This window comes from Cricetulus griseus, assembly GCF_003668045.3.
Source record: "Cricetulus griseus strain 17A/GY chromosome 1 unlocalized genomic scaffold, alternate assembly CriGri-PICRH-1.0 chr1_1, whole genome shotgun sequence".
Classification (NCBI taxonomy): Eukaryota; Metazoa; Chordata; class Mammalia; order Rodentia; family Cricetidae; genus Cricetulus; species Cricetulus griseus.
In genome coordinates, this window is record NW_023276807.1 from 152,075,236 (window position 1) to 152,083,248 (window position 8,013).

The window sequence follows — 8,013 nt, forward strand, 5'->3', positions numbered from 1 at the left end:
CTTGGTTAAATTCAGAGCTGCATTTCAAATGGTGATTCCTCTGCTCTTGCAGGTATACAAAGTATAATAATTAGTTAAAATATAACTTGTACCCACTAAAGCAAACACACACAGGATAGCCACAGCCTCTGGGTGCTAAGTGCCAAAACCATAATGCAGTTGTGAACCAGTGAAATGATTCCTGATTCTCAGTGACCTTGAATGTGCTGGGTGAAGAGTGGAAAGTGAGACCTCTTTCTCCCCTATTTCTTCATGTAGCTTCCTTGGTAAAAAACTTGAAAGAAAGATATAGCTGTTGAGTCACAGTTAAAAATAAATCACAGTTCAGTGTGTCTTCATATGAATGTTGACCATACAGATCATGTACCATACTATTAAATGATTTTAGATATATGAATCAGTGGTTCACATTATAACCTCAGAATTCTAAACACTACAATCAAATTTAGAGCCTATTTTATCCTAGATAGAAGTCCTGTTCTTTTCACTTTTCCATTGGTTCCATCTCTGCCCAGTCAGGATACTGCTTTCTTGTAACTAGTCAGCCTGCAGGAGTGAATATATTTTCATGAGACACTTCTGCTTTCCTCCTTGACTATCAGACTATTGAAAGAAAGGACCCCAGTGAAGTTTCCCAGTGACTTTTTGCTGGGAGAAGAAAAGTCTGATGCCTTGAGGGCACCCAGGAGGAGTCTGTCCTCAAGAGGACCATTTACAAGCAATGTAGACAAAGCTTTCTGAAGAGCCAAAGAGCCAATATAATGGGGGCAAGTGACCACACCATGGCTGGACTGATTAGCTATGCATATGGCTTGTTAGAATCCCAAAGTTGGAATTGTGCATGGCATGAATGACTGACTCTCTCTGGATCTCTTCTTAAAGTGATTGCAATGGATGAATCTGTTTTTCTTTGTATCTGCATTTCACAATTAATTTGGCTCCTTTGATTGTGTGTGTATGTATGTTTGTGTGTATGAATTTCAAATTTATTTTTCATGTTTGTGATTTGTCTTTTCAGTACTTTCAGTGCTAGCTTTTGATGCAGAGAAGTTTTTATTTATATGAATCTGGTTAATGAAATTCAGCTTAGCTGCTTCTGCTTTTGAGGGTAAACAGAGTAACATATTTCAAATTCATTAACAAATATATTTTCACATATTTATCAAAATCTTATATTTATAATCTTTACCCTTACTTCTTAAAACATTTTAAATGATTATTTGTAAATGGTAAGAGTTAGGGGTTCATTTTTAACACTTCATGCCAATAGTTTTCTTAGGAGCCCTTGATAAAAAAATAAAATGAAAGAACAAAAACAAAACAAACAACAAACCCTTAAATGTTTCCAAGGATCATTTTGATCCTTGTCAAATATCAACCAAATTGTATTATTTTATATTCTTTATAACATTAGCACTCTCACACAAGATATAATAAGTCATAAAAATAATAAAATCCACCATCAAACATTAAGAATTATTTAATGCTGATACCTAATTTATTATGATTATGTGTCCCTAAAAACTTTAGACTTTATCTATGCCAAAGAGCATAATATATTTATGTAACAGTTGTATTCAAATAAAGACAAAAGTCAAACCAAGCTCAGCAAACAAATATGAAATGTAATTTCCAAACACTATGACGATGGAAATGGGTACAATTCGTAAACACACACACACACACACACACACACACACACACACACACACACACACACACACACAACCTAATAATTTATTTATTTATTTATTAATTTTCTGTTTTTGAGAGAGAAGATGGCTCATGTAGTCCTTGCTGTCCTCAAACTCTTTTTGCAGTTCATGCTAGCCTGAAACTCAGAGATCCTCTTGCCTTTCCCCCTGGAGTGCTTAGGTTAAAGGCATGTGCTACCATGACTGGTTACAGTCTTTGTTAGTTTTTTATTTATTTTTTTTACATAAAATGCTGTTGCCTTTTTGTGTTTGGAGGTAGGGCTTCGTTCTATAGAGTTGGCCATCATGGAACTCACTCTGTAGACTAAGCTAGTCTTGAACTCACAGAAATCCTCTTGAATCTGCTTCCAACAAGCTAGGACTAAAAGAGTGTGCCAGCTCTGCCTGGATACAAAAATAACTTTTATTAAAAATTAAAAAAGAAGAAGCTTAAGTTAGCCAGGAATGATCAACACACCTTGAATACCAGCACCTGGGAGGCAGTTGCAGGCAGATCTTTGTGAGTTCAAGGCCAACCTGGTCTGCCAAGAGAGTTTGAGGACACCCAGAGCTGCATAGTGAATTTCTGTCTAAAATATACAGGTAAACAATCACAAAGGGAAAGAGATAAAAGAAAAGAATAGAAATAAATAAAAAGAAACCTTTCACTTCAAACCCTGGTGTTGGAGTATTGACTCAGCAGCTAAAGGCACTGGTTGCTTTTCAATAAGACCCAGGTAGATTCCCAGCCCCCACATGGCTCACAGACATCTGTAACTCCAGTCACAGTGTTTGCTATGCCATTTTCTAGTTTTGAATGTACCAAGCATGCATGAGGTACATACACATTTATTTTGGAAAAAAAGTTATATAGCATATATAAATGAATAAAACTTAAAATAGGGCCCTAAGATGCAATTGTAAGCAAGTAGGCTTGGAGAGGGATTTGAATCCCCTGTAGAAATAGTTCCCTTAAAAATCTGCAGTATGGGAATTAAGGAGGCAATATACCTTTAAATTCTCAATATGCTGAAGTGGAATTGTGTGCTAACCAAGGCACAAAGAGGGTGTTTAAAGTGAACCTTGGAAGGAACCACCCCCCCACCCCCCTCCACCACCCCGGCCATGCACTTGATCTCATCTAAGGTGAACTTTGGTTTCTGCTCAGGACTGTGTTGAATCTAAGTATTGATAGGAGCCAGAGTGTACTTCTGTTACTTCTGTTATCTTATATTTTTTTCCCTTTGAAAATTAGTGTTCTTTTAAACATTGTGAGCTAAGTTTTCTTTTGGCCAGTGTTGCCCTTATAGATGGACCTGTAATTTAAGCACTTTGGCATAATCTGTTTCCCTAACCACGGAACTCATTGGCCAGCTTCAGCTCTCTTCCTTATTTCATTTGTTTCTTTTCTTTTTTATTTAGCATTCACCAACATTTATTTATGCAAAATTCAAGTTCCAATGATATAGTCTTTTTTACACAGTAATTTAAACAGATTTGGCATCTGAGAAACCCATTTGGGGCCAGTCCTTCTCCAGATACAGACTAGAGGGATACAGAGATCAGGTGAGGACAGGAGAAAACACAGGCAGCAGGAGCATAGCGGGATATTCTGACATTAGGGAAGGCAGCTGTTCTCATCCTGGAGCTGGGCATCAGCATCTGCCTACTTCCATTGCTAACAAATGAGGGAAAAGGTAAGCAGGCAGGATGGTTGCTGTGACAGCTGCAGCAGCCACACAAGGCCATCTGCACACCCAGGGACACACAAAACACCTTAGAGATATAGTTCATCACAGGATGGTGACTGGTGAGGTCTCCCCCAGAAAAGGAGTGGACCGGGAATAAGTGACACTTTGAAAAAAGGCCCTATGCACAAAAATAGACTGGAAGACCGGAATAGAATTGAAAACCCTGATATTACCCCACACACCTATGAACACCTGATTTTTGACAAACAATCCAAATTTATACAATGGAACAAAGAGAACATCTTCAACAAATGGTGCTGGCATAACTGGTTGCAGACATGTAGAAGACTGCAGTTAGACCCAAGCCCATCGCCTTGCACAAAACTTAAGTGAAAATGGATCAAAGATCTCAACATAAATCCAGCTACACTGAACCTATTAGAAGACAAAGTGGGAAATACCCTTGAATTAATCGGTACAGGAGACAGGTTCCTGAACATTACACCAGTAGCACAGGCACTGAGATCAACAATTGATAAATGGGACCTCCTGAAACTGAGAAGCTTCTGTAAGGCAAAGGAGACAGTCAGTAAGACATAACGGCAGCCCACAGACTGGGAAAAGATATTCACCAACCCCACATCTGACAGAGGGCTGATCTCCAAAATATACAAAGAACTCAAGAAGCTAGTCCCCCAAACACCAAACAACCCAATTAAAAAGTGGGGTACAGAACCAAATAGACAATACTCGATAGAGGAATCTAAAATGGCTGAAAGACACATGAGAAAGTGTTCAACATCCTTATTCATCAGGGAAATGCAAATCAAAACAACTATGAGATACCATCCTACTCTTTTCAGAATGGCTAAAATCAAAAATACCAATGACAGTTTATGCTGGAGAGGATAAACTCTCCCACTGCTGGTGGGAGTGCCAACTTGTACAGCCACTGTGGAAATCAGTATGGTGACTCCTTAAGAAAATGGAAATGAGTCTACCACAAGATCCAGCAATTCCACTCGTAGGCATATACCCAAAAGAAGCACATTCATATAACAAGGACGTATGTTCAACCATGTTCATTGCAGCATTATTTGTAATAGCCAGAAACTGGAAGCAGTCTAGATGCCCCTCAACCGAAGAATGGATAGAGAAATTGTGGTACATTTACACAATGGAGTACTACTCAGCAGAAAAAAAAAACAATGGAATCTTGAAATTTGCAGGAAAATGGATGGAACTAGAAGAAACCATTCTGAGCGAGATAACCCAATCACAAAAAAGACAAACATGGTATGTACTCACTCATATGAGGACCTGCTTTATGACACATAGTACTGAGCGTGCTTTATCAGAGCTGTTTTTAATGATGTTGCTCAGAATGGTTTCCTCCCAGATGATGACTGAGAAACTAATTAAAAAAATGGTGCCAAGTACCACAAGAGTAACAGAACTGTGCTATTTTCTTGGATTTTGTTTTTTACTTTTTTTTGTTGTTGTTTGCTTGTTTTTTGTTTTTTTAAAATGGAGTGTGCTGGATGTCTCTACAATTTTGTTCAAAGGACTGCAGAACCTGGAAAAGCTGTTGCTTCTATTGATGAATAACATATTGTCATTATTGGCATATATATATATATATATATATATATATATATATATATATGCTAATTGAAACTCAAATATGTGATGAATTGAATCCAAGGTGTTTCAGTGAGTGCTCACCTGTGCATGCAAATTTGATTTCATCTTTAGTAAGTAGTAAAGTTATATGCTTGCCAAAAAGAAATAAGTGACACACTGGAAGACAAATGTCACACAATTTCAATATTATGTGTAACCTAGAAATGATGAACTTATGGGAACAGGGAACAGAATTGTGGCTATTAGGCTTCAATGTGGGTCTTTTAACAATGGGGAAACGATTGGTTTAAGGATATAAAACTGCAGTTGGACAAGAGGCATGGACTCTGTGAAGTCTTGAGGTCTACTGAGAGCATGATAAATATGGTTGATAACAATATGCTATATTTTAAAAGTTGTGAGATAGTATACTTTAAGTGTTCTCAAAACAAAAATGATGAATATGTGTGATATAACATGTTAATTGGTTTAATTTAGCCATGCCATTGTGAACATACTGTATTGTGTATCATAATTGTGCATGACTTTATTTATGAGCTAAATAAATGAATGGAAAAAAAAGAAAAAAGGCCCTATGGTCTGAGTCAAGTGTTATAGGAAGATTGGCTCTCAGCACTTCCAGGCCCTGGAGAAAAACTTGCAGCCTGACCATTCAAGGAAGGGGATATGCTTGAGTAGCTCAAAACAACTTCAGGTCAAACTATGTGAACAGGAGCAACTACATTATAAATAGGACAGAAATTGTGCCACAGATGAGTCTCAGAGACCCTTGAACCTGAGTAGGCCTTGGTCCACAAGGGGAGAGAGGCCTGGCCTGGGGATGCTAGGCCACTTCCTTTGAGCTGCCAATGGTCTCTTGGGGAGGGACGGTGGCAAAGGACTAAAGAGCCTTCACTTCATGGTCTGGGCCATTGCACCAGTTGCTAAGATGGCACAACCAGGGAGCAGCTCTAACATTGGCCCAGTGACAGTCAATTAGGACCCAAAGGGTATTAGACCTGAAGAGTCAGTGGACCTTGCAAACAAAAGAGTAGTAGGAGCCGGCGTTGGTGGCATATGCCTGTAATCCCAGCAGATGCAGGCGGACCTCTGTGAATTTGAGGCCAGCTTGGTCTACAGAGTGAATCTCAGAATTCCAGGACAGGCTCCAAAACAATACAGAGAAACCCTGTCTCGAGAAAAAAAAAAAAAAAAAGAGTAGAAGGACACAGGCCCACCCTCAAAGGGAAGCAAACACTTCACCCACATAACATGAGACTGGGTCCTCCTGCAGACTCAGTGTGGCTGGACAAGGGCTTTGGGTGTCAGAAGCGATGTCATTGCTGGGGGCCAAAGTGCATGGCCAGGTTGCGTGCCAGGGCCACATACACGTGACCAAAGGTGTAGTTCACAGGCAGGTTGGGCAGAGGTGGTACATAAGGCGCTGGCATGGGACCTATGTTAATGGGGAAGTAGTTGAACCCAGGCCACACAGGTCGCAGGGGGAAAGGTGGGTGTACAATGGTGATGGGTGGCATCTGTGGGTGCAGGTTCTGTGGGACGGGCCATGGCAGGCCTCCCACGCGCTGTTGTTTCTTGGCTGGCTTCTCCAGTGGGGGGCGATGCCTTTGAAGTTGTTCTCTACATTCTTCCTTCTCTGTTCCTCTTTAGCCTCCTTTTGGATTTCCCTAATCAGCTTTTCATCATCATCATCATCAGTGGGGTCGCTCCAGAGGGCCACCTGGAGCATACCCTGTTTTTTATTAATAAATAAGCATGTCATCTGCATACAGAAATCACACTATGCCTTGAAGGATTCTTCCCATTGCTAGAATGCCACTAGCAAGTCATATCTGAATCAGCTATGATATCAGATTAGGATAGTCTTGTTTTTACAATTAGAATTTTACCCTACCCATGAGAAACTTATAGTATATGCCAGGAATATAGATTCTTAGATTAATTGGAAAACCATTCAGTGAGTATCATATTGTTCTCTGAAGTGATGATACATGAAGAAGACTTGGTGTCTGTCCAGGATGAACAAGATGAATATAGGGTGGGTGTAAGCTGTCCTGAAAGTGAAAATGATTGATACAACCTTTCACAATTGTATGACCTGACTGCCATTTGCTGATGTTTAGAATTTTATTCCTGATGTTTAGAATTCCTACAATAGAATAGGATAACTGCAACAGAAATACAATCTGATGGTGGTATGATGGTGCATGACTATATCACAGCAGTAACTGAGATGACCTCAAGATAAAGATGGAGTTGTTTAAGTCCCAGATTCACCCTTAATTGGCTTTCTTATTCAATCCAGGTCCTTGTTTCTTAATCAATGCAGGACCATCATGGCCATCATAGAAGGGCTCACCATGCTGTGAATGTAAGAACCCAATGAGGAGGACAATTGCTATGGAAAACTTTCTTCTGGACATTCAGTGGTCATTGTATTTATAAATTCAAAGGAATTGTCAGCTGCACAGGACTTGCATAAGGAAGGAAATAAAAATTCCATAAAAAATGGAGAGGAACTTTTAATACTCCCACCATAAATAAAGAACAATTGGCAGTCTTAGATTCCAGGAAAGGAAAAATCATTATTTTGGGGACTGGAAAAACACTGGTAAATTGCGAATGATCCATCAATGACCCTCCCCCCCAAGAATGCATGCATTCATCTATTGACAGTAGTTATTGGATTTATTGGATTGTTAAAAATAAAATAAGAGGACAAGAAGTTGGAAATGGGACAGATTGGGTGAGATCCAGTGGGAAGTAGGACTGCAGTCATGGAGGAGAATTGTAATATTTTACTGAATCAAGGTAAAAAATCCTGAATGAATAAATTAAAGAAAATCAAGAAAACAAATTGTGAGTCTGTGGGGGAGAGTTCAGATTTGGTATATATTATGAGGTAAGTGATTTTTGGATGGGAATAATTTGTGGTGTTGTCTTTCATATGTACTTTAAAAGGGTGAAGAAAAGGAACCTTTGAC